At 44.1% G+C, this 26,417-nt stretch overlaps 1 protein-coding gene, 1 long non-coding RNA gene and 1 pseudogene across 3 annotated transcripts in view; 1 reads left to right on the top strand and 2 right to left on the bottom strand.

Annotated features, from left to right (window-relative positions):
• Nucleotides 1-10,056, bottom strand: part of LOC129469831 (putative pleckstrin homology domain-containing family M member 1P) — a 38,533-nt gene extending 28,477 nt beyond the window's left edge. For both annotated transcript variants that reach the window (XR_010117954.1, XM_055256962.2), the window contains exon 1: nt 9,792-10,056. The gene's annotated coding sequence lies outside the window, so the exon portion shown is untranslated. The remainder of the gene's footprint in view (nt 1-9,791) is intronic.
• Nucleotides 10,057-12,017: 1,961 nt separating this feature from the next.
• LOC129469668 (archaemetzincin-2-like) lies at nt 12,018-20,982 on the bottom strand (annotated as a pseudogene).
• Nucleotides 20,983-21,420: 438 nt separating this feature from the next.
• LOC134735257 (uncharacterized) lies at nt 21,421-23,644 on the top strand. The gene is made up of 2 exons (XR_010118245.1): nt 21,421-22,249; nt 22,586-23,644. It is a non-coding gene; the product is annotated as an uncharacterized lncRNA (long non-coding RNA).
• Nucleotides 23,645-26,417: the final 2,773 nt, after the last annotated feature.

The following is a 26,417-nucleotide window of genomic DNA, read 5'->3' on the forward strand; positions in this document are numbered from 1 at the left end:
TTTTCAGAAATATGAATAAATAGTTTTTGTTAAGCACTTTGTAAAATACTGAGGTTCCCATTAACAAATTATGGCCTCTGCTTGCTGGAAATGAAGTATAGTTTAAGACCAAACATTTTACTAATAAGTAAATTTTAAGTATATATAGAACTTGAACTTCATAAATGTGAAGATTACCACTTCTTTTATGGCCAGTCCTTACCAGAAGTATTTCAGTACAGAATATACAAAATGGCATTTCCTGTTGCTTTTAGTTATGCAGAAATATGTGACTGTAGTGTCTTTAATTTAACCCACTATTTATTATTAAGTTATTCTAGGAATGATTAATCAAAAGAAATAAAATCTGAGACATAAGCAGCATTTTTACCTCCTTTCTGCAGTCCTTTAAATGCCTCACAGAATATGTCTTATCTTGTAAAAACACTTTAATAAAAGGCCAAGTTGTCATGATTCTTCCATTTGATTAAGGGCAACATGTGCTATTTAAAGGGGAAAAAATAATAGATAGCAAATCACCTTAGCTTTCAAAAATAATTTGTTTTATCATCTAAGAATACTTGAGGAACTTCTTTGATCAGAATTATATTTCATTGAACTGTTAAAGCATTTCTGATTTAAAGAAAAAAACCATCAAATTGTTGAAGCATTTCTGTATTTCACATGGGGGTAACAGAGACATTTATGTTATAGTGAGTTACAAGTTGCAATTTACATCTTCTATAACTCATGACTTGATTGTTCTAAGTTGCCGGAGGTATTGGGTAACTGGTCATTGTTTTGTTTTGTTTGTTTTATTCTTCCTTTTCTTTGGAGTTACACTACATGTATAGTATTGCTCACGTTAGCAGTTTTCTGTAAAGAGGACAAGTGTCAGGATAATAGGTGGACTTTTTACTCACGTATTTTACTGCAATCTCACCCTGCAGGTGATGGTCAATGCTTGCTGCTCCATCTTTACTCATCGTTAATGTTAATTTATGACAACTGAGAGGAAAAACATAACAAGCCTAGTTTGGTTACAGGTACACACAAGCTTGAATATTTCTCTGCACTGAAATGAAAAGTGGCATAGTTCATCACCACCTGCCACATTTTGTAGAGCATCTTATCAGCCATAGAAATAGGACAATCTATAAAACTTTGGGGAAGGTGGGGGAGGAAATGACAAAGTGTCTGTCAAAAACAGGCATAACCTAAAACAAGGTGGATATAGCAAATCTTGCCACTGCTTGAGAAGAACTTTGAGCTTGTGGCAGTTTTGCAGACTTACATGACTTCAGCACTTTACAACATATTTTTTACAATTTAATATTTATAACTGATTTCAGAGGGATCTGCTCCATGTCTATTCTGTTATGCGCATGAAAACAGAATGCATGCCAATTTCAGTATGTCAATAATCAAGGTTTTAAATGTTTGGAAGAAAATAAAAACAAGATTGCTGATTTGTTCTGTATTAGTGACATTCTGGTACTTCTAGATTTGCAATACATTTATGGCCTTTTTATTTAAAGAGACTGATTTTCTTCTAAGATTTTTTTTATGGACTCTCACAGCATTCAGTATTTGATGCAATTAAAGTTATAAAAACTCATCAAAGATTCACTCCAAATAAATAATTTTTTAATGTTTATCTTCTGCAAAACCTTTTAACTCTACTAGAGATACATAAAGTTTCCCAAGAAGTGTCTACTGAACTTTTTATTTATTTATATTTACTAGTTTTTTTTTTTTTTGAGATGGAGTTTCACTCTTGTTGCCCAGGCTGGAGTGCAATGGCACAATCGCAGCTCACTGCAGCCTCCCAGGTTCAAGTGATTCTCCTGCCTGAGCCTCCCGAGTAGGTGGGATTACAGGTGCCCGCCACCACGCCCAGCTAATTTTGTGTATTTTTTGTAGAGATGGGGTGTCACCATGTTGGCCAGGCTGGTCTCAAACCCCTGACCTCAGGTGATCCACCTGCCTCAGCCTCTCAAAGTGCTTGGATTACAGGTGTGAGCCATCGTGTGTGGCCTGAACTTTTTTTTTTTTTTTTTTAGGCGGAGTCTCCCTCTGTCGCCCAGGCTGGAGTGCAGTGGCGCAATCTCGGCTCACTGCAAGCTCCGCCTCCCGGGTTCATGCCATTCTCCTGTCTCAGCCTCTCCGAGTAGCTGGGACTACAGGCGCCCGCCACCACGCCCGGCTAATTTTTTGTATTTTTAGTAGAGACGGGGTTTCACCGTGGTCTCGATCTCCTGACCTCGTGATCCGCCTGCCTCGGCCTCCCAAAGTGCTGGGATTACAAGCGTGAGCCACTGCGCCCGGCCGGCCTGAACTTTTAAATCATTTTTTTGGTCATTGAAAGCAGGACAATTATATTTTATGTTGAGTTTTTCATACAAATTAAAGCACCTTAGAAAAAGACTAAATAATTCAAGGGAAATATTAAGTAATGAATAACAGGAGAGGGAAATAAAAATTAAGCAATATAATCAAATGAAGAAGCATATTTTCATCTAAGAATTAAGAATGAAAGCAGCGATGGTATTTAATTATTAATGAAAATACATGAATGAAATGATATCATGGTAGCCAGAGTAAGCCTATCAAAAGTCATAACGGCAAATAGTTAAAGACTACAACCAGTTACAGAATCGTTCCAAGAACTGTTGTAACCTGTAAGTAAACAGCACAGACTCTACATGCCAGGGGTTGGCAAACTTTTTCTGTAAAGGCCCAGATAGTAAATATTTAAAGCTTTGCAGGCCATGAGGCCTCTGTCTAGTCAACTCTGCCATTGAGGGTCAAAAGCAGCCACAGACAATATATAAATGAATGAATGTGGCAATGTTTCAATGGAATTTTATTTATGGATACTGAAATGTGAATTTCACAAGATTTTCATACAGGAAATATATTTTTTCAATCACATAAAAATGTTACACACACACACACACACACACACACACTATTAGCTCTCAAGCTGAAAAAAAAAAAAATTCTAGCTCCTTCACCACACATCTGTAACACTGGCACAGGTCAGTACCACCAGAAGCGAAGCTCTGAAAACTAACAGTCCTGACTCATGGGAAAGGATTCATTGTGGTCAAAGTAATTCTTAGATCATAACTGCCGCAAAATAGGAAAGATCAAGCAGCTAACACTTTTTTTTTTTTTTTTTTTTTTTTTGAGACAGAGTCTTGCTCCGTCACCCCGGCTGGAGTACAGTGGCACGATCTTGGCTCACTGCAACCTCCACCTCTCGAGTTCAAGCAATTCTCCTGCCTCAGCCTCCCAAGTAGCTGGGATTATAGGCATGCACCACCACACCCAGCTAATTTTTACATTTTTAGTGGAGACAGGATTTTGCCATGTTGGCCAGGCTGGTCTCGAACTCCTGACCTCAAGTGATCTGCCCACCATGGCCTTCCAAAGTGCTGGGATTACAGGTGTGAGCCACTGTGCTTGGCATTATAGCTAACGTATTTGTTAATGATGTTTTCTTTTTTTTTTTTCCTTTTTTTTTTTTTTCTGAGATGGGAGTTTCACTCTTGTTATCCAGGCTGGAGTGCAATGGTGCGATCTTGGCTCACTGCAACCTCCACCTCCCGGGTTCAAGTGATTCTCCTGCCTCAGCCTCCTGAGTAGCTGGGATTACAGGCGTGTGCCACCACGCCCAGCTAATTTTTGTATTGTTAGAAGAGACGGGGTTTCGCCATATTGGCCAGGCTGGTCTCGAACTCCTGACCTCAGGTGATCCACCTGCCTCGGCCTCCCAAAGTGCTGGGATTACAGGCGTGAGCCACCACACCAGGCTGTTAATTATGTTTTCATTTCTCCTGATTAAAAAGATTCTGCTTTAAGCTTGTTGACTTCAAGAGGTTTCAGTATAAACCTTATGTAGACTTTCTCTCCCCAAAACTAAAATTATTCTAGTTATAAAAATGAGTTGGGCTGGGCGCAGTGGCTCACGCCTATAATTCCAGCTCTTTGGGAGGCCGAGGCGGGTGGATCACCTGAGGTCGGGAGTTCAAGACCAGCCTGACCAACATGGAAAAACCCCGTCTCTACTAAAAATACAAAATTAGGCAGGCGTGGTGGCGCATGCCTGTAATCCCAGCTACTCGGGAGGCTGAGGCAGGAGAATTGCTTGAACCTGGGAGACGGAGGTTGCGGTGAGCTGATTGCGCCATTGCACTCCAGCCTGGACGACAAGAGCAAAACCCCGTCTCAAAGAAAAACAGTTATGATGATGTACTCTTTTAAGACCTATGTATCCGTAACTAATACAAAATGTGTCCAAATCTTTTAACAAAGTTATACATTTTATACTCCAATAATATGTAATGTAGCTTTTGAGCATTTATTTGCCTTTCCCTTTGCTTAATACCTGTTGATAAAATAGATTCTATGTCAGCATTCTTGTGGCACAGATTCAAATCACCAGGTGGTATTTATTACATTTAGATTTCCATACTCCAATTCAACTATTGTAAATTAGAAATCATCATGAGCCTTCAGCTAGGCGTGGTGGCTCACACCTGTAATCCCACCCAGCACTTTGAGAGGCCGAGGTGGGTGGATCACTTGAGGTCAGGTGTTCGGGACCAGCCCAGCCAACATGGTGAAATCCTGTCTCTACTAAAAATACAAAAATTAGCCAGGCACGTTGGTGCACGCCTGTAATCCCAGCTACTTGGGAGGGTGAGGCAGAAGAATCACTTGAGCCTGGGAGGTGGAGGTTGCAGTGAGTCAAGATCGCGCCACTGGCTGGGCGCGGTGGCTCACGCTTATAATCCCAGCACTTTGGGAGGCCGAGGCGAGCGGATCACAAGGTCAGGAGATCGAGACCACGGTGAAACCCCGTCTCTACTAAAAATACAAAAAATTAGCCGGGCGTGGTGGCGGGCGCCTGTAGTCCCAGCTACTCGGAGAGGCTGAGGCAGGAGAATGGCGTGAACCCGGGAGGCGGAGCTTGCAGTGAGCCGAGACTGCGCCACTGCACTCCAGCCTGGGCGACAGAGTGAGACTCCGTCTCGAAAAAAAAAAAAAAAAAAAAGATTGCGCCACTGCACCCAAGCCTGGACAACAGAGCGAGACTCTATCTCAAAAAAAAAAAAATAATAATAAAAAATAAGAAATCATGATCCTTATTTTCACAAGTTTGCAAATATGGGGCTCACGAATAAGGAACTAGAGTTTAGAAACCATTGCTTTTAAATCTTTTTTTTTGAGACGGAGTCTTGCTCTTTCGCCCGGGCTGGAGTGCAGTGGCACAATCTCGGCTCACTGCAAGCTCCGCGTCCCGGGTTCACGCCATTCTCCTGCCTCAGCCTCTCCGAGTAGCTGGGACTACAGGCGCCCGCCACCACGCCCGGCTAATTTTTTGTATTTTTTAGTAGAGACGGGGTTTCACCGTGGTCTCGATCTCCTGACCTTGTGATCCGCCCGCCTCGGCCTCCCAAAGTGCTGGGATTACAAGCGTGAGCCACCGCGCCCGGCCTGCTTTTAAATCTTTAAATGGTGGCCAGGTGTGGTGGCTCATCCCTGTAATCCCAGCACTTTAGGAAGCCAAGGTGAGTGAATTGCTTGAGCTCAGGAGTTCAAGACCAGCCTGGGCCACACGGCGAAACCAAAATTAGCCAGGTGTGGTGGCTCATGCCTGTGGTCCCAGCTACTCGAGAGGCTGAGGTGGGAAGATCACTTGAGCCCAGGGGGCAGAGGTTGCAATGAGTCCAGATGGCACCATGGCACACAGCCTTGGCAAAGAGTAAGACCCTGTCTCAAAAAAGAAAAATTGTAATGGTTATGCACATTACTTAAAATGACCTATTTAAGGAATTCAGACATGTTACACGCAAAAATGATCACTGCTATAAATATACATTGCATTGAGAAAAGAGAAGCTGCCCTTGTTTTCAGATTTGCGTTTATATTGCATGCGTCCTAAGTGAGGGCGATCATAGGTAGAGCTGGGCCAGCCGCCGTTGCATAAGTAAGGAAACTGGGTCCCCCTAGTGTTCAGTTCTCATAATGACTCTCGAAAGGTGCAAAACAGGAAAAGTGGCAAGAGAACTTACAACTTCGCTATCCATGTAACAACTCACACCCAAATCAAAACTACTTCAATGAGTATCCATTTCCTACAGGGAAAATTAGACGGGAAACCTGATGCCCAGAACATTTCCCCAAATATTGAGAAAATACATATTTGTGGCCATGTATTTGTGTCATTTATATGCCTTTCCAGCAACTCAAGAACAAGCACACTAACTTCCCTAACAACTTATACACCCTGGAATTCAACCAAAACTTTAAGTACCTTCTCTGCATCGACACTTCCCATTCTTAGTCCCAACTTTGTCCCTGAGCTCCCGATTTACATCTGCCTGCATGGCAGGGCATGGATATAAACTAGGCATCTTCAACTTAAAATGTCCTCAGCAGAACTCTGGATCTTCCTCCTCAAACCCACTCCTCCACACATCCAATCGGCTCTCCTTTCTAAATATATCCAGGTGCTGACTGCTTCTGCCAACTGCACCAGGACCCTTGATCCAAGCCAATATCATCTTAGCTGGATTATTACAGTAGTATTCTAGCTGGCCTACCTGTTTCCACTCTTGCAACATGCCACCCCATCTTAATTTTCCATACAGTAGCCAGAGTAATCCTCTTACAGCACAAGTCTGACATAAATCCTTAGCAATGAGCCCTGCGTGAACTGCCCGATGGTATTCCTTTTCCCTCTGCTCCTGTTATACTAGCCCCACTGGCTCTTTTTTTTTTTTTTTTTTTTGAGATAGAGTCTCACTCTGTTGCCCAGGCTGGAGTGCAGTGTCATGATCTTGGCTCACTGCAACCTCTGCCTCCCAAGTTCAAGCAATTCTCCCGCCTCAGCCTCCCGAGTAGCTGGGACTACAGGCACATGCCACCACGCCCAGCTAATTTTTTGTACTTTTAGTAGAGACGGGGTTTCACTATGTTAGCCAGGATGGTTTCTATCTCCTGACCTCATGACCCACCTGCCTTGGCCTCCCAAAGTGCTGGGATTACAGGCGTGAGCCATCACGCCCAGCCCCCACACTTTTTTTTTTTTTTTTTTTTTTGAGATGTAGTTTCACTCTTGTTGCCCAGGCTGGAGTGCAAAGGCACAATCTTGGCTCACTGCAACCTCCACCTCCGGGATCAAGTGATTCTTCTGCCTCAGCCTCCCGAGTATAGCTGAGATTACAGGTGCCCGCCACCATGCCTGGCTAAATTTTTTTTTTTGTATTTTTAGTAGAGATGGGGTTTTGCCATGTTAGCCATGATGGTCTCAATCTCCTGACCTTGTGATCCACCTGCCTCGGTCTCCCAAAGTGCTGAGATTACAGGTGTGAGCCACGACGCCCAGCCTCTCTTACTGTTTCTGGAATTGTTCTTATTGTTGCAAGCTTCAGGCCTTAGCATTTGTGGTTTCCTTTGCTTGGTACTCCCTTCCCTGAGATGTGTATGCAATGTGACCCTTCAATTTGATCACTTCCAAATGCCACCTCCCTAAGGAGGCATTCCTGTCTATCCTGTTTAAAACGGTACTTGTTTCTATCCATTTACTTTGATATTAGGTTATAACAGCATCCACTTTGGGAGGCTAAGGTGGGCAGATTGCTTGAGACCAAGAGTTTGAGACCAGCCTGGTCAACATGGTAAAACTCCTCTCTACAAAAAGTACAAAAATTAGCCAGGTGTGGTGGCACGTGCCTGTTATTCCCAGCTACTTGGGAAGCTGAGGCAGGAGGACCACTTGAGCCCAGGAGGCAGAGGATACAGTGAGCCAAGATCACACCACTGCACTCTAGCCTGGATGACAGAGCAAAACTCTGTCTCAAAAAAAATTAAAAATAAAAATAAAATAAAGCATCTGTTTACTCCTTGACTCTCTGTTTCATCCACTAGTGTATTAGGGTAGGAGTTCTTTCTTCACTGCTGTATTCCCAAGGCTTTGAGCAGGGCCTGGCACCCAGCAGGTGGTGCTCCATGAATATTGTTGAATGAAAAAATACATGAATGAATGAGTTATAGACTTTTTTCCCCTTTAGTTACACAAGAGAAAAAAGAGATATCTATTGACAGTTACAGCTCAAGAGAGTCTGTGCTGCTGTGAAACAGCTGGATAACCATAGGACACTGAAAGCACTGTGCTGAGAACCCACCGGTTCAGCATCTGAGGATGAATGGATCTCAAGACTGCCCAGCAGTAGTGTACTATATGGGTGGGTCAGATGTAAAGAAGAAAAAACCCATCCATGAGCAGGCACTAAAGAAAACAGTGGGATGAAATCAATACTGGGTTAAGTATGGCGGTCTGTGAGTTTGAACATATTGCCCCAATAGATTTTGTTTTAACTAAACTATTTTCCAGTAGACTCTTTTTTTTTTCATAATGCTTTCTTTTAATGCCTCAACTAGTCGCAAGAGCTTTACTAAATATTGCAACTCTTGGCCGGGCATGGTGGCTCACGTCAGTAATCCCAGCACTTTGGGAGATCAAGGCAGGCAGATTGCTTGAGCTCAGGAGTTCCAGACCAGCCTGGACAATGTGGAAAAAATCCCATCTCTAAAAAATAAAAAAAATACACCGGGCATGGTGGTGCACACCTGTAATCCCAGCTACTTGGGAGGCTGAGGTGGGAGGATCACTTGACCACGGGAGGTTGAGGCTCCAGTGAGCAGTGATAATGCCACTGCACTCCAGCCTGGGCAACAGAGTGAGACCCTATTTCAAAAATAAATAAATATTGCACCTCTCTTTTTTTGGTACTAAGGCAGAACTGTACATAGACTGATTTCTCCAACTTTGAGCAACCCCAGATGGCTCTACTTGAACAGAAAAGAAATTGAAAGTTTAATCGAGTATAACCCCTTGTAAACAATCTGGGGGAAAAATGGTTAGGCTCTCGCTGGTGATATTTTACTTCAATGAGGTCATGTAGCACAGTGAAAACAACGAATAACTCAGCATTAGGGAGACTTGGGATCTGATCCCATTTTTGCCATTGGTTAAATGACACGCAAGTTTACTCGGCTGCTGCAGGCTTGTGTCCTCATGCATGAAATGGACTAAACAATCTCCACATTATTAATGCTTTACGACTCCGCTTTCCAAAAATGGAAATGCATTTGAAGACAATACCAGGCCCTTGAAAATGAAGAGGGAAGGGTAAAAAACAAGCTTTTAAAGAAATAAATTAACACCGAAGTCAGAGGCCCTTACAGTGTCTACGCCCTTTCAGCTTGAATGTCAGCACTGGCTGTACTGAGAGAAGATTTACATGACCTTTTCCTGAAATAAGCCTTCCTCTCCTAGTAACTCAATATCACGGGTACATTTTTCCAAGTACACTAGAGTTGGGTACTGCTCTAGAGCTGCACTGTCCAATACAGCAGCCACAAGCCACATGGGGCTGTTGAACACTTGAAAATGTGGCCAGTTGGAAGTAAGATGTACTACAAGTGTAACATACACACAGGAATTGAAGACGGTTAAAAAAAAAAAAAGGATATAAAATATTCAGCATTGATATTGATTGAAATAATATTTTGGATGCACTGGATTAAATAGAATATACTATTAAAATTAACTCCACCTGCTTCTTTATGCATTTGCTAATACGACTACTAGAAAAATTAAGCTTACGTATGTGGCTTGTATTATATTTCTATTGGACGGTGCTACTCTAGATATCAGAATCTACAAAGTGACTGAGATTCAAACTCTTCAATGAACCACTTTTTAAATGCTCTATTCGGGAGTTGATTCCACTCACTGCTCTGCTGCCGTCGCGGTCTTGACTTTCCAAGGCTGTGCCCAGAGCGCGGCACACGTGGCTCTCCCACAGGCAGGCCTGCACGGCAGGCAGCAGTGGAGGAGGTTACCCTGGGTCGCTGACGCCAGGGGAAGCCAAGCGACCGACCCCACACTTCTGAGACCCTCCGGGGAAGTCCCCGGGCGCGGAAACAGGTGGTGCGCCGGCGGTTCGCAGCTGCTGGGCCCGCCGGCCTGGGCGCAGCAGGAGACAGCGACGCGCTTCCTGCCCGGGAAGGGCCCGAGCGCAGGGCCGGCTATAGCGGTCCCGCAGCTGCCTGCTTCGATTTTAGCACTCTTGCTCCCAAGAGGGAGCAACGCGGCCCTCTGTCCCTCGTAGGGCTTGAAATGTAAATTATTCATATCAGGGGAATGTGTGTTTCAAAAAGCAAGCTGGACAAGAACCGACGGGTAATCCTCGCCAAATTCTTCTACTTAACCCTCACCATTAAAAGTCTGAGGCCTGAAACTCTTGACTGGAGAGATATTAACTCCACAGGTGACCAGGATCAGGATCCACGACATAAATGAATCAAATTCACTGATTTCTAAGATTATTTATACAGTAGAAAATTATTAATCCTTTTTATTAGTTCAATACTTTGTTCATTCAGCATCTGCAGAGCAAAATATGCTTGGATTTATTTAGTGAAAATTATCTTTTAAAACTACAAAGATTTAACCACAGCACATAAAATTTAGTTGCAGTAGGCAAATATTTTTAAGCTGAACCCTAAGAAACTGTCCAAAAATATGTACAATAGTTATACACAGCACTTATGATTGCTGAATAAATGCATCATATAAAATTTATGTTTAGTTCAATTTTTAGCAAGAGTGAACGATTTCTTAGATGATTTTTCTCCTGGTCTCATAGTGCAGAGTATTCACAAATGGACCTTATATCTTCTCCAGACAACCGTCATCCTCAATTTATTCACCTAGGCAAATCTTAGTTCAAAAGAGTTTGTCAGAAAGGCTGACCTACAGGACTAAAACCGTGCTTATCTTGTAGGAAAATGAAAGAAAATGTAATCGAATGGACAATAATTTTTAAAGCACATTATTCAAGGAGGAAATAAGCCCTGTAACAGAATCCATAAAACACAGTGCTCCATCCGTCTCTTTTTGCTAATAGAATGACTAAGTATTCTCTCCAATTAATTTTAATAGCAAACCACCATTTCCTAAAATGACTTAAATGGGTTCAATCAAGTAGGAGAATGAATCCAAGGGAAACCACTGACTCGGGGTATAAAATGTGCCTTATATCATATTGCATACATCAAACAATGAAAGAATTTAGGCTTCAAATTACAAGGAAAAAAAATACCTCTAAGTCTTACCCTCAAGGTAAGATAGGAAAGTGGGAAATGCTGTCTGCTCACTGGCATTCCATAAAATATTCACTGTAATTTCTAGATTTCCAAGATACATCTATCTAGCAGAGGTGGTTTGTCAAGTCTGAGCTTTTCCGCCTCTCCACCTCCGTAGCAATGGGGCTGATGTTCACACCCTGCAGACCATCATCAGCATTCATGGCACCCCGACAGATAACCCCATTAAACTCTCTCCCTGACTCAGGTAAACACTTCACAATGTAAGAAGGTGAGAAAGACATTATTACTGAAATAAACCTGAAAGCTGCTCTAAGTCTATAGAAAAAGTGTAACACTCACAAATATAAATATCATTACACACTATTTGTAAGATCCCTCATAAATGTTATAGCTGAGACCTGCAACGGAACTCCCACCACCAAATGTTGTGGTAGTGTAAGGACCATTGTTACTTTCACTTACAAATATTCCTGAGAGGTTATATTTTAAGCTGCTAAAAACTAAAACAGGAATAAGGTGACAACCAGTAAGAGAAAAAAAATGAGGTAATGCACTCGAGAGAGTAAGGAAGGCTCACGGAAGAGGAGGGCTGTGGTGAAGATCAGAGCCCATGGATGTCCAAAAATGTGACTTGTCTGGGCCTAACAGGGGGGAGCGGCTCTTCTAAAAACAAAATCACCCCCTGGAAATTATGTTGGTTGGTTCCTTGGGGCATCGAACAGTTCTTTTTCAAGTTATTTACTTGCTCGTTACCGCCAGTCCCAGCTTTCTTGGGAGACCTAAACATATTTGGGGAATGGAAATAATGTGCTTGCTGCTACAGACCAGGCCAGTAAGATGAGAAGATAAAGAGTTTCTAGAGTTTTTATTATTTGAGTTTCATTTCAATTCAGGTACTTGAAAGAAAGTTCTGGTCTGTTACTTTGACACAGCACAAGATCAGTAGTTTATCCTGATGAAGTATTCCACCCAAATGAAAGCATAACATGCAAGTAGTCATTTATTTCAATCACTCCTATTTGAAGGTCCTTATTTTTGGAGAACAGCCAGGCATCTTATTATCCACTCTTTCCATTCCTTAAAGGCTTCCACGGGTTTTGGTAAATTCCCATTATCTTCGCGACTGTGTTCTGGAGTTGCTCCAGGTGTGCCAGAAGATTCACCGTCAATCCACCTCACCAGTGCCTGGAAAAACATGAAAGATGCGCATTTCAACAAACCACAACAAAATACTATCAGGCAAGAGAAGGGCATTGGCTTCTAGATCATAGGGTGACATATTACCCCATGAAGATGCTGCATTTGATAATGATGGTGAGAATATGAAATAATGCTTATGATATACTGAGTGAAATGGCACATACCAAATACACACAGAATTACAAATGATGTCAAAAATATGCATTGAAAAAAGACGAAAAAGAAATACACTCATTGTTACACTTTGTTCCTAGCATGACAGGATATTATTTTTTCTCAACTTGCTGAATATTCTACAAGGCACTGTATTAATTTGATATGTATGTATATATATATATGTGTCCACACAGGCATGGGTAGACATATGTAGGTGAAAACACATGTATAGACACTTCTGTGCAGTCACCTGAATGCACAGTCATACCCATGAGTAGACACATGAATGTATATTGATGTTTGTGGGCAAGTGTGGGCACACACACACACACGCATACTGAGATTAGGTACTTCTTCCTTTTTAAGGAAAATCATTTTTTTCCTCCTAATGAACATCATACCTCTGTTCCATATTTGGAAAGATAAATCCTGTCCTCACACTTACAGGGTTTAAAAAATGAACCTTGCCACACGTATCAATATTTATTCTGTTTTGCAAAGTCAAGCTCTCTTGCCCTAAATGGAAGAGAAGCAGAAAATTTCTTCCACTATTTCTCAGTGAACTGTAAGCATAACTCACTCAAAGGCAAGCTGAAGTTTTTAAGAAGGGCATTTCCTTGCATGTTTTTAAACCGCAGCTTCCTGCTTACTTTTACACTATTTCCTCTGATAAATTATAACTCTAGGCCGGGCGCGGTGGCTCACGCTTGTAATCCCAGCACTTTGGGAGGCCGAGGCGGGCGGATCACGAGGTCAGGAGATCGAGACCACGGTGAAACCCCGTCTCTACTAAAAATACAAAAAATTAGCCGGGCATGGTGGCGGGCGCCTGTAGTTCCAGCTACTCGGAGAGGCTGAGACGGGAGAATGGCGTGAACCCGGGAGGCGGAGCTTGCAGTGAGCCGAGACTGCGCCACTGCACTCCAGCCTGGGCGACAGAGCGAGACTCCGTCTCAAAAAAAAAAAAAAAAAAAAAAAAAAAAAAAATTATAACTCTAGAGAAGGATATAATAGAAACATCAGTTTGCTACTCAGATAACCACTTCCCCCTCTTTACACTGTCCATCCCTCAACTTACTTTATATCTTTCTACAATGCTGAAGCCAATAGCACACTGCAACTTGTGCAAACAGATAGGGCAAAGGTTTAGAGGATGCCGGTCAGCTTCTTCCAAGTGGTTGGAGCCTTGCACTAGGCATGCAAGCCACTAGCAGTGTCGCAGTCCAAATATGTGTCCAATCTCATGGGTTAAAGTCTGCAAGACAATCACGTTGAGGCTTTATAAGACCACTATCACATTAAGCTACATGTCTCTTCTTTTTCTTACTTTTCCAAGAAACAGGAATCAACTCCCTTACCATTATCCCCAAAACTTCACCCTGTCCAGACCTTCAATGACTTAATAATCCTTCATTTCCCCAAATGTCTTACTGCCTTTCTTGCTATAGACTTCCTCAACTTCAACACCGCTGACATGTTGGACCAATAATACCAGGTTGTGGGAGGCTGTCCTGTGCACTGCACGATGCTTTGCAGCATCCCTGGCTCTACCCACTAGATCCCAACAGAACTCCCTCCCTGATCGTGAAAATCAAAAATGTCTCCAGACATTGCTAATATTCCCTGGATGGCAAAATCACCCCTGGCTGAGAACCCTAGATCTAGACTAGGGTACTCATTGTAATTCGAATTCTGGGGCCCTTCCCCTAGAGATGCTGATTTCAGTAGGTCTGGGAGAAAGGGGGCTTCATCTGCATGTTAATGAGAACATCAGGTGGCAATGACACAGGGGGCCCATGGAACACACTTTGAGAACGTAGTTCTAAGAGGCATAGCACTCAAACCCTAACAAATAGTACAGGTGAAAGCAGAATTTCTCTAGCTGAAGGAAAAGCCCATCTCTCTGGCTATAGAGAAAGGGGAGATAGGCTTTCCACAAAACCGAGTTGGGGAGATTAGGAACTGCCAGGATAACTGCAATCGAGGGTAGCCTGGAGCCCAGGGCAGGAAGGCCCATGCTCCCAGAGAGGCCAGAGCAGAGGTCCTCCAAAGGCCTTGGGAAGGCAGCTTTGCCCAATGACCACAATAGCTTGAACAAGTAGGTTACCCACTCACACCAGAATTCAGGAATTACACTAATAGAGAGCACATGGGTACAGCCAAGGCTGCATGTAACTAGTAGTACAAAAAGCTGGCACTGATATTGTAAATTTCAATATGAAGGTATCCATTTACCTTGTTTTACTGATCATTTCAGTCAAGCACTATGCACCAAAATTATACAAATGATACAAAGTCATTTATAATATTACCTTAAGGACTGACAATAAAGAATTTATGGAACTAAGATTCCCTTTTAAAAAATCGTCCTGTCAGATTTTTTTAGTAACTTACCTTACAGGATCGAAGTAATAAAACACTAGTTATTTCTGGAATATAATAGTTGTCAAAAATTGAACAGTCACTTGAAGATGTTTTCTTGAGCTTCTTCACTTTGCCTTCACAGCACATGCTATAAAAATCACTGCCATACCTGGCAAAGCTGAATATCCCCACACCTACAAAATGAGGACAAGCAGCGACAGAATGAGTAAGATGCCTGAGGAAAGACCAAAGAAAGAAAAGCCTGCTGGCCCATCTGGCCAGTGAGTGCACCTCTGTGTCACTGTGTCCACATCATCTGATACACACTTGTGGTTTGCCAACAAAAAGGAAGAATTTTGCCCCAGATTTCCCTATCAAAATCTTTTGCTGCTATCCACCATGGCTTATTCTGTAAAACTTAACGGGCTTGAGGTCAAATACTTGAGAAACTGAGGTTTCAGAGTCTTTTCCCACAAAAGAAGTCTTTTTCTGAAAGTAGCAAGTACTCCAAATCAAGTACTCAAAAAGGAATCATAAAAACTAGTCACATGGGTCAGGTGTGGTGGCTCATGCCTGTAATCTCAGCACTTTGGGAGGCCAAGGTGGGGCGGATCACCTGAGGTCAGGAGTTCAAGACCAGCCTGGCTAACATGGTGAAACTCTGTCTCTACAAAAATACAAAAATTTGCCAGGCATGATGGTAGGTGCCTATAATCCCAGCTACTCAGGAGGCTGAGGCGGGAAAATGGCTTGAACCCAGGAGGCGGAGTTGCAGTGAGCCGATATCGCACCATTGCACTCCAGCCTGGCGACAGAGCGAGACTCTGTCTCAATAAATAAATAAATAAATAAAATCACATCAACAATAGGCAGTCATGATTTCACTCTTTAAGGACACACTAAACAGATCTGTTACACATGTGTCTAGAGGGGTTGCTGGCCTTCCCTCACGCAGCACTGACTGAGGACAACTGCCCCTGATGTCTTGAAGCCCATGCTTTAAACCACGGCTTTAGACAGAATAACCTCTTCCCCTGCCCCACCCCCACCCCCTTTTTAAAGAACAGCATTACTCTATTATGTCACTAGTGTCTGGTGACCAGAATAAATACCCTTGTAACTGACTTCCTGTGTTACATTTAGAGTTATATCAACCATCTCTGCAAGCACAAGAGAACACGGTTTGCTACATAACTCACCCTACAGGGTATTGCTTCATAATTCGACTTGTTTACATGATCACTTTTATGTCTCTCATTCAGTTTTTATTTTAAAGTAATTAATTTTTAAAGAAAACCAACCCATAGTAGGTTTGTTCAATCTAATTTGATTCAAAAACAACTTCCTCACCTCCCTTTACCCAGAAAATGTGGACTGATATTCGAAAATTAGGGAAAATAGCATTCTAGAAGCTAAGAAAACACTAAATCTATTCATGTATCACAAGTAACCCCCTCTGGCCAATTAAGTGTGAGCATATTTCACTACAGTAATACTTTCAGCAAGGACATTTCTTTCTTCCAATAATCCTACAAATAGAAGATTATTTTCTTTCGTAGTCAATGCTTCTCAATTTAAAAATATGAATCTTTGTAAACTTGGAGAAAACAAGACCACTGTGTTAAGATATTGTCACTGTCTAATCCTGCCACTTTCCTACGTAAATCTTTCATGTCATGTAATATTTAAGAAACTTACAAAAAAAAGAATTAAAGTAAAAACAGTTTGGGGAAATGTTTCCTGACCTCCTCAAATACATAGGATAAATTAGCTAGTAATATCTAGATAAATGAACATATGGTTTTTAAAATTTTTTTTAGCTGGGTGCGGTGACTCACACCTTTTATTAAAGCACTTTGGGAGGCTGAGGCGGGAGGATCACTTGAGCCCAGTTCAAGATGAGCTTGAGCAACACAGGGAGATCCCATCTCAACAAAAAAAAAATAAAATAAAATAGCCAGGTGTGGTGGTCCTGTGGTCCCAGCTACTCAGGAGGCTGAGGCAAGGCAGGAGGATCCCTTCAGCCCAGGAGGCTGAGGTTGCAGTGACCCATGATCATACCACTGCACTCCAGCCTGGGTGACAGAGGGAGACCCTGTCTCAAAAGAAAAACGAAAGGTAGATAAAATTAATTTTTAATGTTTCCATCTCTATCAGGTTAGTAATAAGAGAGAAAACTTATGATAAAAAGCTACCTCACACCACCAAAATCAGTAACAGAGTAGTGACCCACGTCTCCAAGAGTGCATGTTGGTAGGGCCATGGGGGGCCATAAGAAACCTCACATAAATGGAGACTAAAGAATAAAGGAGTAAGTGGGAAGAGGCTCTATAGCCCTACAGCCCCCACCTCTAGTAGAAACATTTGTCCCAAAAAGCTTACCACCCCACACAAATCCTAAGGCTAATGTAACATACAGACAGACCATAAACTCTCAGGATAGTCCCTGTACTTACTCCCCATCCCCAGAACACTAATGAACCACTCCCCTTAGGGGGACTTTTCCCTTTCAAGTCTGTCTTGGATTATTGGGGATGAAGTTAGAGAAGAGCAAAAATGAAGGGGAGGGGAGAAGTAGAGAGATTACAAAAAACGGTTAAAAATATAACCTGTTTCCAGAACTTTTTCCATCCCCAATATTACCATGCAGAGTTCCTAATGAGTCAAGGTTTATTATGTATCTCAAATCAAAGATGGAAAGTTTTTACTTTTTAAATTAAAAAACAAACAAAAACAAATGTCGTACGATGAGAGAGAAGCATACACTTAGTCTATGGCTATTCTATCTGTGCAAGATGACTATGAAAAGAATTGAAAAACAATTAGCAAGATTTTCACATCCATTAATGATAGCTCAAACTGTAATTGGTTTAATTCACCTTGCTACTGAATTACTGACATTTACTACGTTTACTAGCTGTTATGCTGAATGCCTATATATGTGCCAGGCCTATATATACTTTTTTTTTTGAGACACGGTCTCAATTTATTGCCCAGGCTGGAGTGCAGTGGTGCGATCATGGCTCACTGCAGCCTCAACCTCCTGGGCTCAAGCAATCCTCTCACCTCAGCCTCCTGGGTAGCTAGGACTACAGGCATGTGCCACCATGCCCAGCTAATTTAGTTTTTTTAATTTTTATTTTTTGTAGACATGTGGTCTCACTATGTTGCCCAGGTTTATACACACTTTTTATGTATAGGCACTTTTATGTAAATTATCTCCAAATGACTCCATGATGTGGCTATTGTTACCTTTAAGGTCCTGTAGGTAGTGAGTGGCCAATCAGAAGCTAGATTATCACAATCTACGAACAGCACGCTTCCCATTATGGCATGATGTCTCAACTGAAAATACTATACAGTTTTAAATATCAATATGATTCTTGGTTGGAATTTTTTCCCCTCTTTTAACATCTTCAAATATTCTCAAGTTGAAGAAGCTTCTAACAACAATGCCAAAAACGGAATACCATCTGTCAAAGCGGCCTGTCCAAAGACACAATCCCACGAGTCTCTTGGGTAAAGATCAATCATTGTTATTGCCACAACACAGAAGCCATCTTCAGGTTTCTTCTTTTTCAAGAACTTCAGGATGTCCCCTATTTAAGAAGAAATACATAAATGTATGAGTGTATATTATATACATATGCTTCCTTTACTCAGTTCAAATTGCAAAGTTGTGTAATTCACCTGCATGAATTTGTAGGTTTTGTGTGTTCTCACTGACTCTAAAGGAACACCTTGTTGTAGAAACAGGAACTGGTTCTAGCAGTTTTACTGTCAAGCGATAGAAATATGCTTTACAGTAGTCTGTAACCCATTTAATATATTCTTCACTGATAATTCTGGTGTTTCATAGGGATCCTATAATATGGAAGAACATTTAAAAACAGACTTTAAGATGATTATTCAGTGTTTACCCAGTCTATGAATAAGAGGATTCAAATTAGAAACCAAACCAACTCTAAATTTTCAATACACCTTTATCATTCATTGGTGTTGATATGAATTAAAAAGAAACAAAATGTTCTAGGTCAGTTTGGCTACAAAACTTGTAGCAATGCAATGAATATCAAAAATGATCCTAAAACTGCCCATCTGAATCAGACCAATAGCCCAGACTATTCCCGACAACAGAGCCCTTGCAAAACCGAACCAAAATATATATAAAATATATATATTTCAAATATAAAAATACATATCCATATTGGGGACTTTACCTATTCTCCATATACAGCTCTGATTTCTCCCTAGAGTGAAATGACTGACTGCCAATGCTTTAGAGTGGTCACACTTAGAGTGTTTTCCTCATGTCCAATCAATTTCTTGGGGACCTAAGAAATGAAAAAGACAATCATGAAATCCATTCCTCCATCTCATATGGAAACTGCTCCCATTACAAACACTAGCGGAGGCCAGGCGTGGTGGCTCAGGCCTGTAACTTCAGCACTTTGGGATAGGAGTACTGCTTGAGGCCAGGAGTTTGAGAACAGCTTGGGCAACATGGTGAGTCCCTGTTTCTACAAAAAATTTAAAAATTCCCTGGGTATAGTGGTGCACACCTGTGGTCCTAGCTACCAGGGAGGCTGAGGTTTGCAGTGAGCCATGATCGTGCCACTGCACTCCAGCCTGGGCAAGAGTCCAAAACAAACAAAAAAACCTCACGGTGACCACAGGAGCAGGACCTCACACCCAATTTCCTTCTTTTAGGGAATAATATTGGCCTGGCATGGTGGCTCACGCTTATAATCCCAGCACTTTGGGAGGCCAAGGCAGAAGGATTATTTGAGCCTAGGAGTTTGAGATCAGCCTGGGCATCATGGCAAAACCCCGTATCTACAAAAAAATTAGCCGGGCATGGTGGTGTGCACTTGTAGTCCCAGCTACTTGGGAGGCTAAGGTGGGAGGATCATCTGAGCCCAGGAGGTTGAGGCTGCAGTGCGCCGTGATCGTGCCACTGCACTCCAGCCTGGGCAACAGAGACTTTGTCTCAAAAAATCATATTATGAATTAACTCATTAGTGCCACATGAAAAATACTCATCGTTTCTAGTGTGACTCAAAGATCTTCAACATCAAATAAAAACAAAACTAATGTAAGCCCTATCATTTCTGCAATTTAACTGCAGGCTGAGAAGCTACAGCTTAGTCACATCACATTAGGGAAGACATCAGATGACTAATCAAAAGCCAGACTCACAATGACAGGTTTCTTCCATTCACATTGTGTTCCTATGTAGAGTTTTCATCCTTCCTCTTGAATGGGTCAGATGTTCCACCACGAGACTCTTTGAATGAGACAAGGAAAACACTGAACATCTCTGTCTGGATCATCTCTGTCATATTTTCTAATTATCTAGATTTTGCCAGTTTAATGATAGACAACTGATGGGAAAACTTAAGCTAATGTCTGTTCTGATTGAACCTCTGAATTCTGGGGTTGAAGAGGCTGGCTGAAATTCCAGATCAAATATCTCTGTACTCAAAGCTCTGATAAGAGCATAAGCTCATCCTCACTCCTACACAACTGGGCTGAAATCTGACTTCTACAGGACAAAATATAAAACAAGATGTACCTTCCTGTGGTCTACTACCTTGATTAGGAAGGAAGTCTCCAATGGAAGCTTTTATCTCACAAGGACAGACATGTCTGGGCCTGGCCGGAAGAAAGTTGTGGAGTGTGCCTTCATCTTAATATTAACGAAGGCAGTGTGAAAAGTCAGGAGGCCTCCTCTTGCCTCCCAAGCCTAATCTAGGGAAGCTGCGGGAGAAGATGGGCAGGGGGCGCACAATATGGTCACTGCAGTGGGCTGGAGGCCTGGGATGCTGTGGTCCCCAAACCAGAACATCCCGGGCAAACCCGGAGGAGTTGGCCACCCTGGCTGGTTGCCTATAGCAACTCGCACTCTGGGCTCTGGTCCGTGCAGGCACAACCCAGTCTCCCGCTAGGGGTGGAGTAGTGGTTCCCCGGGGACTCTCGCTTCGCCTCTTCTTCCCCCACGAGCCTCTGGAAAGGCCTCCCTGGCTCCCCTGAGGCACTCCACCCCCGCAGTCCCCGCGGCTTCCGCCACGTCCGTCTTTCCCACATCCTCATCCCTCTCCACCGACCGCAACTGGCCCCCGCCTCTACGACCCTGCTGCCCCGCCCAGCTCTGACAGCACCTGCGAACCGCCCTGACCCAACAGGCCTCGACACCACCCACCAGCGACAGCCCTCACGCGCGTGCGCACCGCGTCTCTTCGCACTACGCCACGCCACGCCCACTGGCGCCACGCCCCTTCGCGCCACGCGCCGCGCCGCTCCGTCGCGCACGCCCTGTGGGCCCCGCCCCACTCACGACCCGCCCGCGCCACGCCCTTGAGCGCGCGGCCGCCTGGGCAGGCGCAGAGCTGGAGTTCGGCGACCGCGGCCCGCCTTTTCCAGAGTAGAGGGTCGCGAGGGGACTACAAGCCCCAGCCGTCCGCCCCCGCAGTCGCCAGTTCCCCGCCTGCCCTCGCGGGGGCTCCGCGGCCTGGTTCTGCAGAGCCACAGACGCGCCCGCGTCGCCAGGGTCGCCCTTGTGGAACGTGCTCGGCAGGCCGCGGGTTTGAGAGGCGTCTCGGCGTGACGAATGCAACCAGCGTGGCCCCAAATGAGTCGGCGGCCGCCGCAGGTTGACGTAGAGCCGCGGCGCTCCCCGGGGCCGTTACCCGCGGGACTTTCCCTTCTTTATTTATTGCGGGCGACGGAGGCTGGAACCCAGATGCGCAAGTGTGGGGCGTGTCCTCGTGGCGTCCCTGGAGCTCCGAAGCCGAAACCCGGGTGCCAGGAGAGGCAGTGAGGTCGGAAAGGCACCGCGGGGCCAACATTAGGGCTGAGCTAGCTCTGTGGCCTCGTTCAGTCTCTCTGGGCCTCGCCATTCTCTTTCTCTTTTTCTTGCTGTTTGTTTGAGACGCAGTCTCTCTCTCGCCCAGGCTAGAGTGCAGTGGCGCAATCTCGGCTCACTGCAACCTTTGCCACCTGGGTTCAAGCGATTCTCCTGCCTCAGCCTCCCCAGTAGCTGGGACTACAGGTGCCCACTATCACGTCCGGCTAATTTTTAGTAGAGACGGGGTTTCACCATGTTGGCCAGGCTGGTCTCGAACTCCTGACCTCAGGCGATCCGCCCGCCTTGCCCTCCCAAAGTGCCGGGATTACAGGCGTGGACCACCGCGCCTGGCCTAGGGCCTCGCCATTGTCATCTGGAAGATGTGAGAGGACCCCCCTTTGGCCCTGGGAATGTGAGGGCTCGAAGCACGCGGTGCCCAGGCACTCCCCCGTACGGCCCCTCATGCATCCCAGCGCCCATCAGGCCTTAGGACACGGCGGATTGCGAGGCTTGGTAATGCCACTGAGTGATCCCAATTACAAATCGCCACCTAACCAGCATCCCCTCTCCCTTTGAAGCTGGCCTTTAAACAAGCCTCTACCCCCACACCCCCCTTCCTATCCAACTCAGTTCCTTCTTCACCAGTTTATGCCATGGTCTGTTGGTCCTAGCAGCTTCCTAAAAGGAGCCCTGGGGAAGCCCAATTCCATTGCAAACCTGTTTCCCCAAACCTCCCACTGGCTCACTTCCAAGACCTCATCTTAAGGGACACCCAGCTTCCTTCCCTGGAAACTTATTTCCCTCCCACACTTCCCTCAAAAATACTAAGCCCTTGTTTTTATTTTCCAGCTATCGTCCTATCGCTACAAAAGTAACCTATTTATTTATGTAGAGACGGAGTTTCACTCTTGTTGCCCACGCTGGAGTGTAATGGCGCGATCGCGATCTCGGCTGACCGCAACCTCTGCCTCCTGGGTTCAAGCGATTCTCCTGCCTCAGCCTGCGGAGTAGCTGGGATTACCGGCATGCGCCACTACGCCAAGTTAATTTTGTGTTTTTAGTAGAGATGGGGTTTCTCCATGTTGGTGAGGCTGGTCTTGAACTCCCGACCTCAAGTGATCTGCCTGCCTCGGCATCCCAAAATGCTGGGTTTACAGGCGTGAGCCACCGCGCCCGGCTTTTTTTTTTTTTTTTTTTGGAGATGGAGTGTCGCTGTGTCACCCAGGCTGGAGTGCAGTGGCGCCATCTCGGCTCACTGCAAGCTCCGCCTCCCGGGTTCACGCCATTTTCCTGCCTCAGCCTCCTGAGCAGCTGGGACTACGGGCGCCCACCACCATGCCCGGCTAATTTTTTGTATTTTTAGTAGAGACGGGGTTTCACCGTGTTAACCAGGATGGTCTCGATCTCCTGAGCTCGTGATCCACCCGCCTCGGCTCCCAAACTGCTGGGAGTACAGGCGTGAGCGCGGTTTTTTTTTGTTTTGTTTTTTTTTAAATACGGGTTTTCACCCTGTTGCCCAGGCTGGTGTGGAACTCCTGAGCTCAGGTGATCCACCCGCCTCGGTCTCCCACAGTGTTGGAATTACAGGCGTGAGCCACAGCATCCGGTCTCAGTTCTTTTGAAGTCATTTTACCATCCTCTGGATTTTCCTCATGCTAATTCTCCTTCCCAGCCTCCAGGAAAGACAGGCACGTTTTCTTGATGACTTCAGCACTTGTAACCCCTTGTTGGCTCTCCTTAGAGGACATTAACTGTGTGTTTGAACCTTTCAACTTCGAGGATCTCCTCAGCCTTCCTTACTTGTTCACCCTTCTGGATCATGAAATCTCCAAATTTGTCTTTTGAACCCAGTGCCCATATCCACCCTCACCTGAACCCATTCTTTAATAAAATGCATTCCTACCATGACTGTTCTCAAAGTTTGAAGTTGAGAATACCGATGCGCCACTCCTGCTTCAATGCTTGAGAAGTCGTGGGCTTTCTTCCATGTGCCTTTTGACTGTGCGTCTATCTCCCGACAGCCTGAGGTGGTGTAGCATAGGGGCGAAGGTGGTCTGTGTTTGAATCCCAAAACCCTCACTAGCGTGGGACCTGTGCCAGTTACTTGACCTCTTTTTCATCTCTTCACCAGTTTGTAAAACGGAGACAATTACAGCACATCTTTTATTATTATTATTATTTGACACGATGTCTCGCTCTGTCACCCATGCTGGAGTGCAGTGGCGTGATCGTGGCTCACTGCAACCTCTGCCTCCTGGGTTCAAGCGATTCTCGTGCCTCAGTCTCCCGAGTAGCTGGGATTACAGGCACGCACCACCACGCCCGGCTAATTTTTGTATTTTTAGTAGTCACCATGCTGGCCAGGCTGGTCTCAAACTCCTGACCTCAGGTGATCCACCTACCTCGGCCTCCCAAAGTGCAGGGATTACAGGCATGAGCCACTGCGCCCCGCCTACAGCACATCTTAGCAGAATTTTAGGGATCAAATGAGTTCCTTTGGATATTGTGCCTGTTTTTGACTGAACGGCTGTCTTCTGACATCCTGAGTGGCTTCTTTAGCTTAGTTGTCACCTCTTCTAAAGTCTCATCCTGCCTCATGACAAAACTTCTCTTCTGCCTGTTCATTCCCTTGTGTGTACATAATAATACTGCAGTCGTCCTTGTCACAATGATTGTAACCTATTTCTTACATGTCACCGTTACTCAACTGTGAGATGCTTGAGGGTAAAGATTCTCATACGGGGTGTCTGAAGCATAAAAGGTATTCACTAGATTTTCATTCAGTTTTTGTTGTTGTTGTTTTGAGATGGAATTTCACTCTGTCGCCCAGGCTGGAGTGCAGTTGCATATCTGAGCTCACTGCAAGCTCCGCCTCCTGGGTTCACGCCATTCTTCTGCCTCAGCCTCCCGAGTATTTGGGACTACTGGCGCCCGCCACCACGCCCAGCTAATTTTTTTGTGTGTGTTTTTAGTAGAGGCGGGGTTTCACCGTGTTAGCCAGGATGGTCTCGATTTCCTGACAGTTTTTTGGTATTCATTAAAAAGAACTTCATTTTGCATTTAAACTGTTTAAATTTCTGAATCGTGAACTTTGTATTTGCTCAAAAATTTTAGGATAGCATGTTTCTGCATGGTCTAATAATTATTTTTTTAAAAAAACTGACCAGGCGTGGTGTCTCATGCCTATGATCCCAGCACTTTGGGAAGCTAAGACAGGAGGATCACTTGAGTCTAGGAGTTCCAGACCAGCCTGGTCAACATAGGGAGACCCCCATCCCTAAAAAAAAAGCCAGATGTAGTGACACATGCCTGTAGTCTCAGCTACTTGGGAGGCTGAGGTGGGAGGATGGATTGAGCCTGGGAGGTCGAGGCTGCAGTGAGCCGTGATTCACAGCACTTCAGCCTGGGCAACAGAGTGAGACCCTGTTCAAGAAAATAAATAAATAAACATCTTAGTGCTTCAGGGGGGTTAGATTTTTTTTTTTTTCGTTAGAAGAAAAAGACACTTTCTCTTACTAAGGTATTTTTGCCTGTTAACTAATATGCAGTTGCAGAATGAACCATAGACTGTCTGCATTTCAAATAACACTACAAGTTCCGATATTTAAAAATGAGTGTATATGCCAGTGGCCCAAGGTTGGAAAAGAAACTTGGTAACAACATTAGAAGGTGGCAGAAATCAGGAAAGAAATGTAACATATACGGCAGATGAAGGGTTTAAAAGTAGCTTTTACATATCAACACGGAAAAACACCATGACATAAAAATGAGCAAAAAATATAAACCATATAATCTGAATGGTCCATTAACATCCATGTGTTCAACTTTATTGAACACATGAATGAACTCAAACGAAAACCACTCTAATAATTTTTTCTTACGTGCTAATTTGGCCAAACTATTTTGAAATAATTTCAAGCTAACAGAAAAGTGGCAAAAATAGTATAAAGAATCCCTGCATTCTCTTCACCCAGATTCCCTAGTACTTAACATTTTGCCTCATTTCTTTATCATTCTCATTCTTTCTGTGTCTTTATTTCTGTCTCTCTCTATATGTAAATGTACATTGTTTCCCTGAACTATTTGAGAGTAAATTGCAGGCGGGTCGGGTGCAATGGCTTACGCCTGTAATCCCAGCACTCTGGGAAGCTGAGGTGGGTGGATCACTTGAGGTCAGGAGTTTGAGACCAGCCAGGCCGAAATGGTGAAACCTCATCTCTGCTAAAAATACAAAAATTAGCGGGGCGTGGCATTGCATGCCTGTAATCCCAGCTACTTGGGAGGCTGAGGCAGGAGAATCGCTTGAACCCAGGAGGCGGAGGTTGCAGTGAGCTGAGATCACATCATTGCACTCCAGCCTGGGCGACAGGGCAAGACTATCTCCAAAAAAACGTAAGTTGCAGACATGATGCCCTGCACTCCTAAATACCTCATAGTATATTCCCCAAAATCAAGCACAGTTTCATAAGTAGCCACAGTACAACTAAAACATGAGTCTATACTGACATTTCCAATTCCAGTCCAGCCTGACACCACAGAGTTCATTCATTCTAGCCTTCCATTTTTCCATATGTATGATGTCCTTCGCCAGTAGAGAGAAACCTGGCTCCTGTTATTCACAATTTATTTATTCTCTGTACTAGAATATGTACTGAAAATAATTTCAGAATTCCTAATCTAT

This window comes from Symphalangus syndactylus, chromosome 20 (genome assembly GCF_028878055.3).
Source record: "Symphalangus syndactylus isolate Jambi chromosome 20, NHGRI_mSymSyn1-v2.1_pri, whole genome shotgun sequence".
Lineage (NCBI taxonomy): Eukaryota > Metazoa > Chordata > Mammalia > Primates > Hylobatidae > Symphalangus > Symphalangus syndactylus.